Genomic DNA, 20047 nt, shown 5'->3' with positions numbered 1-20047 from the left:
GTGATTCCTATTATTAGTTGTAAATACAATAAGGAGTAGAGTAAATGCACTGGTTAATGAATAGAGCAGTTCCAAAATCTCTGAATAGGTTTAGTACTCTACACAATATTTTAATTGCTCATAATTATTGAATAGACAGTTTATACCAATAAAATACCTCTGAACAGTAAGCCTCTCAATAACTGTTGTGGAATATGATACAAGTCTTCATCTTTGTCTCCATTTTTTTTAAAACTTTAGTACACACACTTATTCAGATTACGCATACAAATTGCAAAATGCTATAACTCTGCTTCAGATTTCCTTTTTATTACAATATTGTAATAAGTGAAAGACATACCTTTCTCTGCAATATCAGTCCATTTCAGTGTATACAGAACTTTTCTTTAGTGATATGTTAGCAACAGATTTCTGAAGTGATTCTTCCCCCCAAAGAATGATGTAAAATAACATGAATCTGTTGTTTGCACTGTTCAGATATATGACAGTACACTTTGGAAGAGACTGTCTGATACTGACATAAATGGAAAGGTGTGTTTTCTGGTATTGAGTACATGCCGTGTCAACCTGAATTTCAGTGTTACAATACACTGATAGTGTGAGTTGCTCCACAGATAAGGTGTGCAGAAAAATGCTACGCTATACATATTATGCCCAATAAAATTCAAATTTGTAGCATGCAATGCCACAATAAAAACCCATGAATGGAATTCTGTGGTTGGGGAAGTTCTCAATAACACAAACTTCCTTAGATTCCAGGGTCTATTTCTTGTCAAACTATTCTTAAGTTTACTGCACTATATTCTGTTGATATGCTGTATTAAAAAAATAGGCTGTTTAGCTCTAAGTAAATTAAAGTATCCTATAGCCATTATGCAGGATATATGAGAGTTGAAAATACACTTACGGTCTTAGTGTGAAAGCTATTGGAATATTAAAGACTACTTAAAACAAGAAGAGAAAGCTGTATTTGACAGACTGCTTCTTGTGAAAGCCTTGTTGTTTCTTACAGAATGGTTGAAAACTTCATATGTGAGTGCAATACATATTCTGTTGTATATATTTTTTATACCAGAATCCATTGTTCCTAAGATTTATACTGAACTGTTGATGGGAGAGATGATATGAGAGTTTAACGAGTACCTCATCAAGTTCAGTACCTACCCTCTATTAGTTGACTCCACAGTCATTTAACACTATTTATGTTTGAAATCCTGAGACAGTTCATCTTACCAATGCCAACTTCATAAGTCACGCATAAACTACCAGATAGTAAATACGTCATAGCACGAATCCTGTTCTGTGGCTGCAAGATCTCTAAACTCCTGATATGCCTTCCGATCATGTCACAATCACACCCTGCCTATGTGCTTGCAATATTATATGGTAGACTCATTATTTTATTTGTAGCGTCACCTGGATACCCTAAACATCCATTCCATTTCTTTTTAAGCCAGTCAGTTTGAACAAGTGAATTATATATTTCATTTGGGTCTTGAAAACCATAGTCAAGTATTCGAGTATTTATCAATAATGTAAACTTTTGTATTCCTCCTAAAAATGTTCTTACTGTAAAACTTGACATGTCTCCTATACATCAAATCATAAATGTGCTATTTAAGATTTTACAAACATGGGCACATTTTGAATATTTACAAGGTATTCAGCCAGTTGGCATTGTCCAGAAAGTGTGATATTTTGGCAAGCCAATGTCTTGCCATCTTCAAGTGTTTCTGATGGCAAACATCAAGAATGCCTGAAGAGGGCAAGAAGTCAGCTTGCCAAAATATTGCGCCTTCTGAACAATGCTACCCAGCTGAATACCTGAAGAATATTCAAGATCTCAAATGATTTGAAAACAGTGTGCAATGAGAGGGGGGGGGGGGGAAAGCACATTTCACATATCCTATGGAAATGAATTTATTTTAATCCAGTAAGTGGTAAATTGCTGTATAATAATACTATGGGTTTAATGCAATCATGTGATAAACAAATGTCATTCACCACCAATGCAACAACCAGACTTGTGAGCAAATAAAATTATCTACCCAATTTTATAACCCACAGCTGAGTGTGAGATACTTAAGACGTAAGCTTTTGGAGGCCATGCATGTTCATTATAATTTCGTTCCCCTGCTTCTGTCTTCATTTATGTTAATCACTAAAATTTCTATGTATGGTGCATGTTCAAACAGTAAGTTAAATGTTTATATTTTTTTTAGGAAAAGTGCATTTGAAAAAAAAATTACAGGATACTGTAGCTCATGTCCTCAAATCAGCATAGTTTAAAAAAGCATCGCCCTATTCTCACATGATATACTACAAACTATGAGTGAAGGGCAACAGACAGATTTCAATATTTCTAGATTTACACATAGAATAAGTTCACAGATATGTGAGTGGCTCAAAGACTTCTTAAACAATAGAACTCAGTATGTTGTTCTCAATGGCGAGTGTTCATCAGAGACAAGGGTATCATCAGAAGTGCCCCAGGGAAGTGCGATATGACTGCTGTTGTTCTGTATGTTCATAAATGATTTTGCAGACAGGATGGGCAGCAATCTACGGTCGTTTGCTCATGATGTTGTGATGTATAGTAAGATGTCAAAGTTGAGTGACTGTAGGAAAATACAAGACAACTTAAGACAAAATTTCCAATTGTTATGATGAATATCAGCTAGCTCTAAATGTGGAAAAACCTGAGTTAATGCGGAAGAGTACGAAGAACAAACTTTAATGTTTGGATATAGCATTACTACTGTCCTGCTTGACACAGTCAAGTCATTTAAATACCTGAGTGTAATGTTTCAAAGTGATATGAAATGGAACGAGCATGTGAGTACTGTCGTAGGGAAGGCGAATGTTGGACTTCAGTTTATTGGAAAGAATTTTAGGAAAGAGTGGTTCACCTGTAAAGAAGACCACATATAGGAAGCTGGTGCGACCTATTCTTGAGTACTGCTAGAGTGTTTGAGATCCTTACCAGGTCAGATTGCAGGAAGACATTGAAGCAATTCAGAGGTGGGCTGCTATATTTGTTACTGATAGATTTGAACAACACGTGAGTGTTACAGAGATGCTTCAAGTAATCAGATGGGAATCCTGAAGGGAAGGCAATGTTTTTCTGGAAACACTATTGAGAAAATTTAGAGATTCCGGTTTTGAAACTGACTGTCAAACGATTCTACTGCCGACAACATACGTTGCGTGAAAGTGCCAAGAAGATAAGATATGAGAAATTATTTCCCTTGTTCTACCTGCAAGTGGAACACGAAAGAAAATGACTAGTAGTGGTACAGGGTACCCTCTACCATGCACTGTATGGTGACTTGCAGAGTACCTATGTAGATGTACATGGAGATGTAGATACACCTGTTGACTATTTTCCACATAATCACAATGCCGTTCAATGCATATAGTAAGCTGTGCCATAAGCTGTGTAACACCATGATTGATAGTGAGTAGTTTATACAGTGTAATTTATTATGTGAAGTGTAAAGTGTTTACTATTTACTGCTTAATGTCTTTGCATTACTGTAAGGAAGTGGAGTTTAGTGAAATATGTTTTGTTGAATTATAACTGTGTGCTTAAATAATGGAATTTTATTAAATATGTTTGTTTATGTATGAAAATCTGCAATGTAAAAACTGGTTCATACTTAGGGATTTTGTATTGTATAATATAAAAGACTTAGTGATTCCCCTCTGCTACAGAAGAGGTGTGGCGCGAGCTAGAAGGTGGAAATGGCGCTCAATCTGGGTGGTAAGCGAGAGAGCACAGTAGGCAGTCAGTAGCCAGCAGCTGATCAGTCAAGAGCACAGGTGCCGAGTGAGGCGTTAAGTATCTAATTTGAGATGGAATGGCTTCAGGTGTAATTGTGGCTGTAAAATGGTGCTCTCGCATTGGAAAATTGCTCTAAAAATGATATTCACATCACCAAGAAGAACTAAAGAGAGCATATTACTGCCAAAGGGGTGGTAAGCGAGAGAGCACAGTAGGCAGTCAGCAGCCAGCAGATGATCAGTCAACAGCGCAGGTGCCGAGCGAGGCGTTCAGTATCTAAATTGAGATGGAATGGCCTGTGGGTGTAATTGTGGCTGTAAAATGGTGCTCTCGCATTGGAAATGGCTCTATAAAAATGATATTCACATCACCCAGAAGAACTAAAGAGAGCATATTACTGCCAAAGGAGAGACCAGGTAGCCACACGTGCTCGCCACCACTTCATCAGATTCGAGAGGTTAGAACTGTATGTAACAGTATGAACCAGAGTGTTTGTGGGATTTAATTTGCAATAATAATTCAAATACTGCTGAACTTTGTGTTCGAACCATGAATTTACTCCTTTCATTAAAAATGATGTTTCCACATTAGACTGGCGACCATTTAATATTTATTTACCGGAATTCTGTTACTGTAAAACTTACAAAATTTTAGTCTTTCTGTTATCTACCAACTGCTACTATTATGAACTTCATGTTCGATTCCCTCTGTCTGTTAGGTAACACATGGTCAAACTTTTAAAATTCCTTCCAGAGGGTAATACATACTGTGCGTTTAAGTCGTATTTAGGCAAATTGCAGTGGTAGTGTTATACTTGGCTTCCTTGTGGCAAGCTTGTAAGTTCCGTTGTTTGGAAACAGTGTAGCACATGCAAGTGAACGCCAGTAATAGTGTTATTGCTTCTTTATGCCCTCCTCAATGAACTCTCCTGGCAGCTGCTTCCTCCATTTTCGAACCTCCTTCAGCACCTGCTTGTTGGCTGAAAATTTAATTTCATTTGTATGCCTTCAGGAAGGTGAAAAGATGATAATCTGAAGGTGCAAAGTCATGGGAATATGGGGGAGGATCAAAACATCCCACCCAAATGATTCCAAGAGCAACTTGGTAGCTAAGGCTGTGTGATGACAGTCGTTGTTATCCACTAAGCACACTCCCCTTATCAGTATTCCCATCCTTTAGTTTTGAATGCTGCTTTTGAGTTTTTTAGGGTCTCACAACATCACTGTGCATTGATGGTCTGCCCCTGAGGCAGAAATTCGACCAAACTAATGTCTTTTTGATCACAAACCACTGTGGCCCTGATTTTTTTTGTCCGAATCTGTGGTTTTGAATTTTTTAGCAGGCGGGGAACTGGTATGATGACTGTTTTATTGCCTCGGCTGTGTAACGAGCTGCCGACATTTCATCTCCAGTCTCAACACAGCTCAGAAAATCCTCACTTTCCAATTCAAGTCGCTCAGGAAATGCACTGGCACTACCGACTTGAGTTTTCATGTGCTGCTCTGTCAGCTGTTTCGGGACCCATCTTGTGCATAGTTTCCAGTTAAACAGCATTTCTGTTAGTGTCTCATACAAAAGAGTTTTGGAGAATTGTGTAAACATCGCAGAAATGTCATCCAATGTTAAACAACAATCTTCACAAACAGTTTCCTTTTTTTTTCCCACATCAGTCAAAATGGAACGTCTTTCACTCCTCTCTTCATCATGAACATTTGTTCTACCTCCACTAAACTCGATACACCGTTTAAACACAGTCATTCTGTTTGTAGCACATTCACTGTAAACTTTTTTGATTCATGAAACAATGTTGGCAAGCGTTACTCCTTACACAGGAAGGAAGTGCATCACAGCATGTGGCTCACACATCATAAGATTTCTCACTGACATCTTTCACACAACTGGACCCAACATGAGTTTACTTACTATTGCTCCTGTACTGTTTGCTCAGGTCATAGAAACCGCCTCTAACGCTGGTGTCGCCAACAATAAAAACCACATCCCATTATGGTCACAGTATACTTACTTTCTTAACATGCCTCATATACTTAAATACACCAAATTTGGTGCATTCAAAATCACAACCATATTTAAAGTGCTGATCAGCATTGGTACAAACAAACTGCAAAATTCATGAAATGAATTAAATGCACTGTGATAAAGTGAATGAAGATGAAACTAAAGAAGACACAATATCCTGGTCTGGCATAAATGTTCATGTGTCACTACAAATTCATGCTGAAATTAAGTTTTCAGTTTCACAGGGGAGACTGGATGAGGTAATATTATCTGAAAAAAGTTTTTCTACAATCTTTTAAGTATTTCAGTTATTTCATGAAGATACAGCACCATTTTGTACAAACACAATGCAGTAGTTTCTGACAGAGAGATTTGCAAATTACAGCTGTAGCTGTGATATCCTGCTGAGATCTCTAGTTTTAAGTTAGCTTGGGACAACATTTTTATGCTACAAGAAAAGCATTCTTTTGGCATTAAAAGTGTCTAACATGCTTCTAAACAAAAAGCAGCACCAGACATAACACATAAACACATTTCTACATTACGAAACTGTTTTAGCTAGAGACCAAACAGTGTCACGTGTGTTGGTAAGCACGTTAAAACTGACTGTAGTCTAGAAACTCAATGGGAGTGGCTTCCGCCAAAAGCCAATCCTCATCAGATGATTGTACAGTTCTTCTGCTCTAAAAGATGCAAATGGTGGTGTGGGCACAGTTCATTTTTTTAATTTTTTTTTTTTTGCTGTGAATGACAATGAACTTGGACTAAAATACTATTTCCATTGGATTAATTGAAGCAAACTGAGGAAAGTATTCATTGGAATTTTACAGTCACATTCCATTCATGTAAGATTTTGTGTTGCAATCACATTATATTATTTTCTGTACATTCTTATTCTTGTTTTGCTATTTTTTGTTACAGGCAAGCCAAGGGCCACCTGTAAGCTGCTAAGTTATCTTTATGCCTTCTCCTATATTCCATTATATCTGTTCACTTTTTTGTCTCCTCTCTTCTGCTGACCGTTTTCTTCGCTACATTCCTGGAACTGTTTTATCTCAGAACTCTTCCACTTCTTAATTTTATTGCAATTTCTATCATAAAACACATAAAAGACTTGTAAGCTATTTGCTGCTGCCTTAACAATATTTTAGCACAAGTTGAATATTATTACAATAGCCTTCCTAAAAAGTAACTTTCAAATATGTTTGTTCTCGTCCACATTATCTAAACTTCTTCTTATTCTTGGCCTACCTGTGGTGAGTATTCTTCTAGCACTGTCTTGATGAATCTGTTTATTTTATTTATTTATTTGTCGTTCAACCATTTGGCACAACAATATAGCACACATTTAATACATAACAGAAATAGCAGATGCATACGAGGTCTGTTCAAAAAATTTCAGAACTTTGCACACAACATTTTCCTAGGCTTACCTTTTATTCGTTGAACATGGTCTCCTTCGAAATACTCTCCTCCACAAATGACACACTGCGCCCAATGCTGTTTCCACTTCCTGAAGTAATCTTGGCATGCTCTTGCTGGAGCATGTGAAGCGTCACGTGTGGATTTTCTTTTATCTCGTTTATCGTTGCAAATCTTTGTCCTTTCAAAGGAACTTTCAACTTTAGAAATAAAAAAAAGTTCCGCACAGGCCAGGTCTGGAGAGTACGGAGGATGAGGCACACAGTGATTTTGTTTTTTGTGCAATAGTCGCACACCAATGTGTGGGTGCGTTACTGTGATGCAAGAACCGTGAATTGTCGTGTCACATTTCAGGCTGTTTCCTTCTCATATTTTGTTGCTGGCACTGCAACACGACCCAATAGTACCAGCAATTACCAGTTTGTCCCTGTGGTATGAATTCATGATGAACAAATTCTTCAAAGCCAAAGAAAATTATCAGCATGGTTTTGACATTTGACCTGATGTGACAAGCTTTTCTTGGTCTTGGAAAACCTTTCCCAACCCATTGTGAATGCTGAACCTTGGTTTCACCACCATAACTGAAGACCCATGTCTCATCACCAGTTATGATTCTCTTAAGGAACATCTCGTTCTCATTTGTGGGATCCAAAAGCTCTTCACAGACTGCAAGGCAAAGGTCTTTCTGGTCTTGACTCACGAGCCATGGGATGAACCTGACAGTAACACGATGCATTCCAAGATGCTGTGTCAGGATTTCATGACATAACCCAACTGAAATGTTACATTCTCCTGCAATATCTCAGACAGTCAATCTTCAATTGGCACACACAATTTCAATGATGTTCCTGTTACAAGCATTGTCGGTACATGTTGAAGGGCATCCTGAAGGATAATCTTTAGCTTTTGTCCGGCCATTTTTAAACCACATGAACCATTCGTAACATCGAGTATGGTCTAAGCACTCAACACCGTCGGCTTCCTGCATCATTTGGTGTGTGTCTGTACAGGTTTCCTTGAGTTTCATGCAAAATTTAATGCAGACAAATTGCTCCTCTTAACTCTGCAATCTCAAAATTCGCAAACTGTGTGATACAATATTCTACTCAAAACAGCACTGAACAGTAACTAACAGGTATACAACAATGAAACTTACAGTAGTTACACATTAAACACAGGTGTGTGCAGGGATGCCAACCACATTTTGCTCCAACACACCATTGGCACAAAATTATGAATGTTCTGGAATGTTTCGAACAGACATCGTACATATACATATACAAAATAGGATATGATTAGGTGAAGGTAGGGTAGGATGTACTTAATTGCTTTGCTACAATGTTAGGTTCTTTTTTTCCTTCCAGTTTCACCATTATACACTGACACAGCATTTAACTACTTACATATGTTGTAGATCATTTCCCTTTCTAACCTCCCAAAGACCTCATCTTTTTGTCGAGTCCAGTTTTCACACGTATGTGTTAGAACTGGTTGTATAAGTAACAGGTGCACATTTGGGTTTGCTGATAGGTATTTCTGCTTTTAAAGATTTTTGGCAGGGTGTAATACGTTTTATTTGCATTGTGGATTCAAATTTTAGTTCCATCTTTTACATTACTTACTGTGTTGAACAGGCTTGCATTAGTTTATTAACCCAATATACACTGAAGAGCCAAAGAAACTGGCACAGCTGCCTAATACTGTGTAGGGCCCCTGCGAGGATGCAGAAGTGCCACAACACAACATGGCATGGACTCTGCTAATGTCTGAAGTAGTGCTGGAGGGATTTGACACCATGAATCCTGTAGGGCTGTCCATAAATCTGTAAGAGTACGAGAAGGTGGAGATCTCTTCTGAACAGCAAATTGGAAAGCAACCCAATATGCTCAATACTGTTCATGTCTGGGGATTTTGGTGGACAGTGGAACTGTTTGCACTCAAAAGAATGTTCCTGGAGACATTCTATAGCAATTCTTGATACAATTTGAAACAAGACTTGTACGATCAGGCAACATATTTCCAGTCATCAACAGTCCAGTGTCAGTGTTGACAGGCCCAGGCAAGATGCAAAGCTTTGTGTCATGCAGTCATCAAGGGTACACGGAGGGCCTTTGATTCTGAAAGCCCATATTGATGATGTTTCGTTGGATGGTTCGCACGCTGACACTTGTTGATGGTCCAGCACTGATATCTGCAGCAATTTGTGGAAGGGTTACACTTCTGTCACATTGAACAATTCTCTTCAGTCGTCATTGGACCCATTCTTGCAGGATCTTTTTCTGGCCACAGCGATGTCGGAGATTTGATGCTTTACTGGATTCCTGATATTCACGATACACTTGTGGAATGGTTGTACGGGAAAATCCCCACTTGATCACTACCTTGGGAATGGTGTGTCCCATCGCTCATGTGCCGACTATAACACCATGTTCAAACTCACTTAAATCTTGATAACCTGCCATTGCAGCAGCAGTAAGTGATCTAACAACTATGCCAGACACTTGTCTTGTACAGGAGTTACCGACCACAGCGTCATATTCTGCCCATTTACATATCTGTGTATTTGAGTATTCTTGCCTATACCAGTTTCTTTGGTGCTTCAGTGTAAGATATCTTTATTTTTATTCAAAACACTGTGAAGTTAAGATTTATTAATAGAATAGAAAAATGTAAGGATTTTTACAAGGGATTCAGATCCCAAATCATGACAATTTAATAACACCAAGAGCTGGCTCTCACTATTCATCCAAGTGACTGTAAGATGGGAGATACAATGTTTGTCAGCTTCAAGTCTTTGAAATGTTCTTTCTCATAAAATGGACAAAGGGAGAAACAGTAGGGCACTTAACGTGCTTATGTATTCACCAGACATGTATTTTAATATCAGATAGGGATGTTTACCCTGTGAACTGTGCTTCACTCATTCCATGTTAACCAATGACAAGACTTGATTTATTAGTGACAAACTAAGCAAGCATGACAAACAGTACACATCATGGCTACTGATTCCAGTTCAGATGACTCTGTGCCCTTGCTACTTTATTCACGAGTCATTCAATACCGACAGATTATTTGTGATCATGTCAAATTACATGTAGAGCAGGGATGGAGGATCTCTCCTCCCCCCCCCCCCCCCCCCAACTTAAACAAAATTTTGTCTCAAAGGTATCAGAGTTTTCCATCTTGTTTAAGTTCCAATTGATGACTCAGTGCCTCTAGTAGAAAGGACATTCAAAAAGTTTTGCACAGTCGTCTCTAATTTTTTTATTTTTTGCAGCAGGAGAATGAAATTTTTTGTGAACATACTTGGAACATTTAGCTATAAGTTGGTATACAAAAGTATTTTCTTTTATTTACAGGTGAGCCACAATGGGCCATGAAGTGGATGTCAGGTTGCGACACTGGTCAATGATGGAGTTCCTCTTCAAGACTGGCGATGTTTTGATGGCATCATTACCCAAGATGAAACATGGTTGTTTTTGTCCAAACCTGAGAGCAAAACCCAATCCATGGAGTGACGTCATCCAGGTTCCCCTCGGAAGAAGAAATGAAGACTTTCATGAACAGCAAGCCAAAAGGTGATGGCCTCCTCCTTCTAGGATCAGTGTGGTGTCATTTTCATTGACTTTTTGGAATCTGGCTCCACAATTAACCAGGACCATTACTGTTTGTCACTGGACAAACTGCGACGTGCCATTAAGACCCACAGACCACAGCTTCAGGGTCAGCTCATCAGATTGCACCGTGACAATGTCAAACCCCATCCCCTCTACAGTCCGGACTTGGCTCCATCTGATTTTTACCTCTTTGGTCGTCTGAAGGCCCACCTGTATGGTAAAACATTTGATTGTGAGAAAGACCTTATTTCCTGTGTCAAGCGATACTGTAAAAGCCAATCCCCAGGATTTTACCAAAGTGCATTTACATCATGGAAAGAACGTTGGGCCAGATGCATCACAGCTGATGGAGGCTACATTGAGTAGGCTCAATGTATAGTTAAATGTTCCAAGTAAGTTCACAAAAAATTGCATACTCCTTCTGCAAAAAATAAAAAATTAGAGACGACTGTACAAAACTTTTTGAACACTCTTTGTATCATGTGAGTTGTGAATTTTACTCATAAACTATTTATACTGATACCTACAGGTTTCTGCAATAAGCATTAGGTGCAAGGATCGAGGTTTCAACTATGTACAAACTGGTAAAGGACTGTAACATGCAACAATGTGGGCAGTGTGGGCGTAATTCAACCTGTAATGGCAGCAGAACTCTTTTTTTTAATTTCCTGTTTCTAGGATGGTGTTGGTGTTTACATGCAAGCTGTATGGATGTGGACGTACAAGCTATGCAAATGATGAGAAAATGAGTTATTTCTAGAATTAAATGTCATATTGCAATTTGTAAGTTAATATGGTCTTTGGAGTGTCCCTCTAAATAACTTCCCAACATCAACACCATCAACAGTGTCATGGAAAGAGTCTAAAAAGACAATTACAGAGATCGTTAATATTTTCTTTGGCACAATAATATTGCTAATAATCAACTGACTATGATAAGGAAGAGAGTGATAGCTGCAAATGGAGAATGATTTGCCTTCTCTATCACAACTGTTAGATTAATTTCTGTAAACCTCGGATGTTAAGATACAGATAAAAAATATGTACCAGTATTCATTACTGCAATAAATAAATTATTTTAAAAGAAATCAAATTTATCTACAATGTTTGGAAACATATCTTGAATTTAAGTTGTAAATGCAGCCAACTACAAAAAATGGGGGTATGATGCATGCTACAATATGTGCATCAAATACACTAAATGTGGTTTGATGTTTCCAAAAGGTATCAGAGAATAGAAGTATGCCATGGATGATACATGAGGGTGGTTCAGTAAGTATCTGTGTTAGGAATGAAGATGCAATTTCCTTCATAAACAAATTATTTTTCAACACAGTCCCATTTTACAGATACATATTTTCCCAAACCCCGATCACTTTTAACCTCGTCCCCTTAAAGAAACAGGAAATGTCAAGGGCTCTAGAATAGACTTATGTTTTGACAATGACCACATTTTTAATGTTTGTAATCAATCAAATTTCATGAGAACAAGGTCAGGGGAATAGGGGGTAGCAACAGCAGTTCATAATGCAACACCTCCAAATGACTGTACTGGCATGAAATCATGCTGAAGCAACACTTCCTTCATCACCAAATGGCGCCATCACCAAATGGAGCCATTTAACTTCAGTTTCCTGTTGAAGCAGTACAGCATTTCCTGTGATCATTTACCTTAATAAGAGCCTCTGAGTATGAAGGCATTTGTATAGTAAATCTACAGGAAATAAATTATGGAGTCTGCCACACTTCTATTACTGTGCCTACCATTGGCATTAAGAAATATCCAGGCAAACCCACATAATTAATACACAGAAGCATTTGCAAATGCTACCATTCTATGTATTACAAAACAGGATGAGGCCATCTACAGGGAAAAATGTCTGCAACAGAAAAACATGCAAAAAATTAGTGCAGATAAATACATGGTTGTGAATTTTGTAAAATGTACATATAAAAAAGTAGGAGATTGGAATGCACATTAAAGAAACTGAATCAGGAACAACATAATGATGGTGCTAGGGAAAGTAAGACAACTAAATTCAACAACAAAATTAGTAAACACATTGATTCATTGCTTTAAGTGAGAAACATTTAAAAATTTCCCAAAAACTTTAGGATTTTTCACGCAAAAACTGTTTCCTGTATCTTGAATTCACATGCACAGAGTTTACTGTCTCATGACCATTATTTGAATTTTAAAATAAATCCAAGTATAAAATAATAGCAGTAGCAATAATAATAATAATGACAATAACAACAATCTAATTCAGAGTCTTGCATCTATAACTACACCTATACTCTGTAAACCACTGTGAAATGCACAATGGGCGGTACTTTCCACTGGCTCACTTAACAGTGCTTCTTCCCATTCCATTCATGTGTGGAGAGCAGGAAGAATGACAACTTAAATGATGTCATTGTGCATGTTGCAAGTAGTCTAGTGCAGTTTTCACAGCCCTCACAGGAGTGATCCATAGTAGGTTACGATATATTTCTAGATTCTTCATTTAATGGTGGTCCTTGAAACACTTTAAGTAGGCTTTGCGTCTACCAGTTCAAGTTTTTCAAAAATCTCAGTGACATTCTCACATGGGTCAAACAAACCTGTGACTGTATGTGTTGTTCTTCTTTTTATACATTCTACATCCCCTGATAGTCCTATTTGGTATGGGTCTTACATATGTGACCAGTACAGAATTTTCAAATGGCTTTAAAAATCATGATTTTATAACACCAGTGAAGGGGAAATGCCACGAGTTCTAATAGTTTAATAACTTGCTTGTTAAAGTGAAGCTAGAAACTGGCAAGATTTTCAGCCAAAAAAGAATCTGACTACATTCAGTATCAGTACAGTTTTTTTTCTTTTCTCAAAATGTACTGACTGATAAAAATTGAAGTCCTGTCAGAAACAATTAAATCAGTGAAAACATATTTAAACTGAGAATGAAATGTTTCTGCAATTTCCCTTCATCTGTATTCTTCTTCTTCTTTTTTTAAAAAGGAATTAATCATATCAAAATTAAGTGAGTCACAGATCATGAGGCCGCTTTGACCTTAGGAGGAGAATGGTAACCCTATCATCTAAAGAAACTGTAGAATTCACAGGCTTGGGCACCTTTAAGTCTACCTGCAAGTAATCAGTTTTGGCTTTACACACACACACAGGTATATATATATATAACTATAGTTATAAAACTGGAAAAGTTATCTTTTCAAATAAAGTAAAATCAGTGATCAAGCACTATCTTAATCACGCAAGCTTGTGGAAACTCTTGATAAAGGGCCAATTCCAAAATAATTTACCAATGAAGATTTAGGACAATAATCTCTCCCTCTTCCTCCCTCCTTGTTCCATCACTCACTCACTCTCTCTCTCTCTCTCTCTCTCTCTCTCTCTCTCTCTCTGTCCACACAGGCCTCCAAGGCCCAACGGAACCAACCGGCTGCTGTGTCATCCTCAGCCCTCAGCCGATAGGCATTACTCGAAGAAGATATGGAGGGGCATGCCAGCACACTGCTCTTCCGGCTGTTGTCAGTCTTTGTGACTAGAGCTGCTACTTCTCAATCAAGTATTTCCTCAATTGGCCTCACGTGGTCTGGGTGCACACCACTTAACAGCGCTTGACAGACCGAGGTGGCCACCCACAGAAAAGCAAGCTCGGCCTGACAGCACTTACCTTCGTGTGATCTGATGGGAACTGGGGTTACCACTGCGGCAAGGCTGTTGGCCAGGGCAACAATGGTAAACCTACATTGCGATGGCTGGACGGTGTGATTAGCTGTGCACCTTTCAGATACTACTTCAATGTCTGAACCATGGCCTGCTTTAACTTGGCCAATATGCTGTGGAAGAACCTCTTAGCTACACAGGGATCACCAACTCAATTAGAGAAGTAAGGAAGATTACTGCTTAAAGTCAAGTTTGGTGAGGATGACATTAGAGGTTGAGCACAAGTTCAGATTAGACAATGATGAGGTAACAAACCTTCCACAGCCATTCAGACAGATCCATCCCAGAATGTGTTGTATGGCTTAGGTAAACCAGGGGAACTCTAAATCTGGATGGCTAGATAGGGATTTGACCAAATGTGAACCCATTATGTCACCCAGTGCCCCACTTGGTAACATTCAATGAAATTGTGGTTGTGTACGTGATCAGCCAAAGGAGCAAAATAATCTGTTCAGCTGTTGGGAGTTCTGAATTCAGATTTTCATAATTCATCTGCTAATTACAGTTGTACTTCTATTTCCTATGAGATGAGATACAAATGTTTGAAACTGATACACGTTAAAGCCCACAGACACAGTGTGCCACAGCAGATCTGATGAGTTCTCTGTTAAATTGCATTCAGCATTAATAAACCTGTTTGCATTAAATTCTACAGTTGCTCTCCCTGTCCTAGCATTTATTCTGTCATACGTGGTCAAAAGTTTTCTTGATTGGGAATATTTATTTAATTTAACTTTGTGGCTTGTCATCACAGCCTTCACTTAAACTAAGGACAGGAGGTCCTGTGCACCATCAGTCTGTGAATCATGTAAACTTTGTTTTGTGATATTTTTAACTGGTTGTTTATTGTATTTTCTGTAGTAGGGATGTAGGACCAGCTAAGCATTTGCCTAAACATGCATACAAAACTGCCTAGAAGCCACATTCCAGCCGGTCAGTGGTCAATACTTGCCGCCATCAATCTGCTGCACGTTCTCAATGCAGGATTGGTTCACCTCCCTGTCTGGCAAGCTGATGCTGCACATTAAACTACACAAACTGGTTTCTAAAGCTGCTAAGAAACTAGAGAGATTAAAACCAGGTTTTTAATGTGTGCGAGAGAACCAACATTGCTCAACATTCTGCTGGTAAGCAGGGACAAATAAAGCAGCAAAACATTGCATGGAATTAAAAGTATACCACATCATTATCAATAAATGTCATATGACTCACATATCAAACTACAGGAGTATTCCATTGGCATCAGTTTATTGTAAAACTGTGATGCAAATTTTGTGCTTTAATATTAGTAAGCTTACTTTTTCAGCAGCATTTACAATAGCTCTCACAAGACTTTTCCATTGATCCTCAACACCAATAATTCCTTGCAACATCACTCTATCTTTTGTGACATATGCTTCCAAAATAGGGTGAATTTATGCTTCTTTCCAACTTGTATAGTTTAGAACATTTCAGCTGCTTTGTCTTTAACTTCAACTGGAACTTCATTATTACTAATTTACGGTTGCTATCAATGTCAACACCCAGTTAGCTTTTGCAATGTTGAACTTCATTTCTAAATCTTTATTTTATCAAAATGACATCTCATATCTTGCCACATCCCCTGGCATCTTCCATGTACTTCCCTTCTCAAGAAATTCTCAAAAATTGTGTTTGCAATGACTAATGTGTATTCAGCAAAAAAATTCTGTTAACCTTCCTCCCCTCTCATACCCCTATCAAGACATAGTTTTCTTCACAAAAATTACATCTATACAAAAACTAAATAAACAATAAAAAACTATAGATTCACCACGGTTCTACAGTTTGATCATTAAACACGTTTCTGATGGTGTAGGTGTTCATCAAGAAGTCATTTACTCAAATGGTCGGGTGCCTCTTGCCAAACTTCAGTAGTGACACTACTACTAATAAACCACGCAATATTGAACCATGCAAAGGGGGTGGGTGGTTAAATATTTTATTTATTTATTTATCCATCTGTAGACAATAAATATTGTATGGGTGTTGTCCAAAAGTTCATGTAAATTTATGGGAAACAATTTGAGCAAAAGGAGCATACAATTTTTTACATTAAGTAGTACAAAGAATAATACATACAAAATTGTACAAAAAAATGTACAAAGAATAATACTTGGCCATACAAAGGTAATCCCAAAAGTAACGTCTCCTATTTCTTTTATAAGTACATAGACCTGTTTATTTCTACAATGGTTTACATCAGTTTACAGCTTGAACATTTAGCTATTTTTCGACATAATAACCATTTCTGTCGATGCATTTTTGTACATGCTGTGGCAGTTTTTGTATGCCATGCTGTAGAGAAAGTCGTGAACCTCTTCTTTCACCTCGTTGTCAGAGCTGAATTGCTTTCTGGCCAAATGTTCTTTTAACTTAGGGAACAGGTGATAGTCACTGGGCGCCAAGTCAGGACTATAGGGTGGGGAGGGGTGGGGGTGATTATGTTCCACTGAAACTGTTGCAGGAGATCAACGGTTTGCCGAGCAATGTGTGGGCGAGCGTTGTCATGGAGAATGTGTACGCCCTTGCTCAACATTCCTCTTCTCTGGTTCTGAATTGTCCGTTTGAGTTTTTCAGAGTCTCACAGTACCTGTCAGCATTAATTGTGGTCCCAGTACCCTTTGCGTTCAAAAACCAAATAACTGCACGCAATTCGCACTTGGCGGTAACATCCACCAGGAGCTCCATTCTCAACAGCTGCCAAGCCAAGGCTGAGCACCTCAGCGCAGCGTGCGCATATTTACATACAGCGCGTGAAGCACTCTTCATAACAGTGTGACCAACTGCCACACAAACAGTGTCCCGTACTTATAAAAAAAATAGGAGACCTTACTTTTGAGATTACCCTCATACAAGACACAGTAATACAACTTTTTATACATGTATACTAGAAGTATTGTAACTGCATAGTCTGTTTGCCCTAAGGCTTTACTTTTGTCTTCCCTAAACAGGAAGCCATTATATTCACTACAACATTTCAGTACAGATTTTACCACACTCAGCAGCTGTCCATAAGGTATATAAAATTAATAGAAACTTTGAGGGATGAAAGACAGTGTTTTCAATTTTGCCTTAATATAAACATTATCGGAATTATTTATTGGTCTAGTCATTTACTGAGTAAAAACACTGTTCAAGTAGAAATTCTTTATATTCTACTTTAAATTTGTTTTCATCTTCTAGCTTTATGATGTTGGCTGGCAGTAAGTTGTAGAGTTTTGCACCAATGTGGCTCACATGCCTTTGTCTGTGCGTGTGCTTTTTGTTCGCTGAGTATGGAGTGCTGTTCTATTTCGAGTATTGTAGTTATGCAAGTTGACATTTGTCTGAAAATCTGCAAGGTAGGCCCTAACAAATGAAACACGTTTATGGTATTTTTAGAATGTTAAACTTGTTGAATAAGGGTTTGCATTGTTTCTGCGGATGACTGTGTGTTATTATTTGTATAGCCCTCTTCTGTAACAGAAAGATTTGTTTTAGATGGCAAGTGGTGGAACCCCAAAATATTATTCAGTAGGTTGCAAGAGACTGAAGATAGCCAAAATATGCCATCCTGGCATCCTCTGCAGTACAAACATTTGCAATAATTTTAAGAGCAGAACAGGCTGAGTTAAGTTTGTGCATAAGTTTCATTACATGGTCATTAAAATTAAGATTTTCATCTACATGAATCCCCAGAAATTTTGTTGATGCCACCCTGTCTATAGCCTTGTCACCCAACAACAGATTAAGATTTACATTTTGACATATTTTTTCCCAAACTGCATATAATTTGTTTTATTTGCATTGTCAACAGGTTTGCACTGAACTAAGTGTGGACATTCATTATTACTTGATCAGTAGTTGTTTGCAGCATTTGCTTTGGTGCACCTCTTATCAGACTAGTGTCATCTGTGAACAGTATGGCCTTTGCTGCTCCATCTGAGGTGTGAAAGTCATTTATAAGGATCAATAGGGGACCTAGAATACTGCCTTGTGGCACTCCTATTTCCACTTTTTTTTTTTTTTTTTTTTTTTCATCTGATACTAAATTTATTTTGTGTTTGGAGTAATCTGACATCAGTCCTACAATCTGTGTTCTGTTTTGTAGGTATGCTTCAAACCACTTTTTCCCTGCCCCAAGAATACCTAATGCTTCCAGTTTTTCTAAAAGAATGCCATGATTGACAGTGCTTTGGAGGGATCTAAATTTATTCCTACTATGCGCTTGTATTTTTCTAGATTTTTGATTATTTCTTCAGTGTAGCACATTAGTACTGTTTCTGTATTTTTACCTGCCTGGAAGCCATGCTGATTTCTATTTAGTAATTTATGGTCATTTAGATATTTGTTGACTCTGTGTTTCATTAACTTTCTATTATTTTGGAAAATGCTGGAAGGAGGGATATTGGCCGATAGTTTTCTAACTTATGCTTGTTGCCATTTTTGAATAATGGTTTCACTTTTGACATTTTCATCCTTTCCACCTTTCCAGAAACACTCCTTCACTAAATGATAAGATAGCTATGTATGCCACAGCCCTTGTCATTTGTGCAGTTGTCATTGTTATGATATAAACAGGCACCTCATCTACTCCTGCTGACATTTTAGGTTTCAAGCTTTTTATTACTTTGAACACTTCATGTTTATCTATTGGATCTATCCTCATGCTATGAGCAGCTTTTGGAAAGTAATTTCGACCTTAATGAAGTTGTTGCATTTATGAAATAATTGTTGATGTAATTTGGCAAATCTTGTATTCTAATATTGACATTTTCTGTGTTTCTGAGAATGATATCCTGGTCTTCACATATCTTTCCTGTTTCAGTCTTCACAATACCCCATATGGCTTTCGGTTTGTTATAAGACTGTCTTATCAAGTTGTCATTACTTATAAATTTTGCCTTGGCAATTACTTTTCAATATAACCTCTTGTAATTCTTAACATTTTCTATGAACTGTGGATCTGTAGATGTATTCAATTTTTAATTTACTTTAGAGTTCCACAAGAAGTTTTGATTCCAGCTGTGATCCAAGCACTTGGCTTTTTATTGTGACGTGATTCTTGACAGCTTCTTTGGAATGAACATTTCAAAGTATCCCATGAAAATTGAAGAAAAAGTGTTATATGCATCATTCGTATTTGTTAGGGATAGCACTTCCCCCCAGGACTCACTAGTTAGGATATTTGTAAATTCTACACAGTTTTCAGAGGAAAATTTTCTTTCATACATGAAGTACACTTTTTTTCCTTGCAGTGGCACTGAAGGAATTATGAGGATAAGAACATTATGGTCTGATAATCCCAAATCAGTATTTGTTACTTCTACTTCTGTGGATCGTACATTTGAAAATATATTACCGATAAGACTGTGTGTATTATAGGTTATTCTTGTGGGTTTGTATATGTGTGGAAACAGATTGAAACTACATAACAGATTTAGGAACTGGTTTCAGCCTACTTTCATTCATAAGATT

The sequence above is a fragment of the Schistocerca serialis genome, chromosome 4 (assembly GCF_023864345.2).
Source record: "Schistocerca serialis cubense isolate TAMUIC-IGC-003099 chromosome 4, iqSchSeri2.2, whole genome shotgun sequence".
NCBI classification, from domain to species: domain Eukaryota; kingdom Metazoa; phylum Arthropoda; class Insecta; order Orthoptera; family Acrididae; genus Schistocerca; species Schistocerca serialis.
This window is presented reverse-complemented; position numbering follows the sequence as displayed.